The sequence below is a fragment of the Gracilinanus agilis genome, chromosome 5, assembly GCF_016433145.1.
Source record: "Gracilinanus agilis isolate LMUSP501 chromosome 5, AgileGrace, whole genome shotgun sequence".
Taxonomy (NCBI): domain Eukaryota; kingdom Metazoa; phylum Chordata; class Mammalia; order Didelphimorphia; family Didelphidae; genus Gracilinanus; species Gracilinanus agilis.
Window position 1 is genome coordinate 250,451,865 of NC_058134.1, and position 2,296 is coordinate 250,454,160.

The following is a 2,296-nucleotide window of genomic DNA, read 5'->3' on the forward strand; positions in this document are numbered from 1 at the left end:
CGAGCTAACATAATAAAAATGACAATTCTACCCAAATTAATTTACCTATTTAGTGCCATACCTATCAAGCTACCAAAAAACTTCTTTACTGAATTAGAAAAAACTATAACAAATTTCATTTGGAATAACAAAAGATCAAGAATATCAAGGGAAATAATGAAAAAAAAAATGTGAAGGAAGGGGGCCTAGCAGTACTAGATATTAAGCTATACTATAAAGCAGCAGTCATCAAAACAATATGGTATAGGCTAAGAGATAGAGAGGAGGATCAGTGGAATAGACTTGGGGTTAATGACATCAGCAAGACAGTTTAAGATAAACCCAAAGAGCCCAACTTTTGGGACATGAATCCACTATTTGACAAAAACTGCTGGGAAATTTGGAAAACAATATGGGAGAGATTAGGTCTAGATCAACATCTCACACCCTACACCAAGATAAATTCAGAATGGATGAATGACTTGAATATAAAGAGGGAAACTATAAATAAGTTAAGTGAACACAGAATAGTATACTTGTCAGATCTCTGGGAAAGGAAAGACTTTAAAACCAAGCAAGAGTTAGAGAAAACTACAAAATGTAAATTAAATGGTTTTGATTATATTAAACTAAAAAGCTTTTGTACAAACAAAAACAATGTAGTCAAAATCAGGAGGGAAACAACAAATTGGGAAAAAATCTTTATAACGAAAAACTCTGACAGGGGTCTAATTACTCAAATATACAAGGAGTTAAAGCAATTGTATAAAAAATCAAGCCACTCCCCAATTGATAAATGGGCAAGAGACATGAATAGGCAATTTTCAGGTAAAGAAATCAAAAGTATCAATAAGCACATCGGAAAGTGTTCCAAATCTCTAATAATTAGAGAAATGCAAATCAAAACAACTCTGAGGTATCACCTCACACCTAGCAGATTGGCTAAAATGAAAGAAGGGGAGAGTAATGAATGCTGGAGGGGATGTGGCAAAATTGGGATATTAATGCATTGCTGGTGGAGTTGTGAACTGATCCAACCATTCTGGCTGGCAATTTGGAACTATGCTCAAAGGGCTATAAAAGAATGCCTGCTCTTTGATCCAGCCATACCATTGCTGGGTTTGTACCCCAAAGAGATCATAGATAAACAGACTTGTACGAAAATATTTATAGCTGTGCTTTTTGTGGTGGCAACAAATTGGAAAAGGAGGGTATGTCCTTCAATTGGGGAATGGCTGAACAAACTGTGGTATATGCAGGTGATGGAATACTATTGTGCCAAAAGGAATAATAAACTGGAGGAGTTCCAGGTGAACTGGAGAGACCTCCAGGAACAGATGCAGAGCGAAAGGAGCAGAGCCAGAAGAACATTGTACACAGAGACTGATATACTGTGGTAAAATTGAATGTAATGGACCTCTGTATCAGCAGCAATGCAATGACCCAGGACAATTCTGAGGGATTTATGGTAAAGATGCTACCCACATTCAGAGGAAGGACTGCAGGAGAGGAAAAATATAAGAAAAACAACTGCTTGAACGCATGGGTCGGGGCGGACATGATTGGGGATGTGGACTCGAAACTACCACACCAATGCAACTACCAACAATTTGGAAATTGGTCTTGATCAAGGACACATGACAAAACTAGTGGAAATGGGCATTGGCCATGGGTGGGGGGAGTGCGGGGGGGGGGCGAAGGGGAAAGGTGGAGCATGAATCATGTAACCATGTTAAAAATGAATATTAATAAATGTTTGAAAAAACAACAAAAAAAGTAACTTGCAAATGAATGGAAAGATAATGATGATGTTTGTGAATATGATTATAAAGCATTAGGTGCCTCCCAAGTTTTAGGCTGAGGATATAAATACATACAAGCAAGGCAGTCTTAGCTTTCAAAAGGTTTAAATTCTAATGGGGAAAGATAACATGTAGATGGTAGCATGAAGAGAGGGTACGCCATGGTCATGGTTATGTGTTTGGGAATGGCTTTGGAATGGTCTAGAAAGCTAAGTTCTTGGCAAGATGAGGTGTAAGTCTGGTGTGCTAGAGAAAGAGTTCAAGATTTAGAAGAGAAGGAAAAGAGGAAGAAGATAAATATGAGAAAGATATAGGAAGTATGGTTTGGAAATTCCCAAGAAGAGAACATGTTCTTATGCTTTTGGTCCCATGCCAGAAGAACTGAATGTCTACTAGCCATGGGAGATACTTGTATGGAACTTAGCACAAATATACTGAAATGAATGTAGAAATGAAACTGACTATACTGCAAAAAAATAAAAAATAAATAGCCAGGGCACATTCTAGTCACAAGG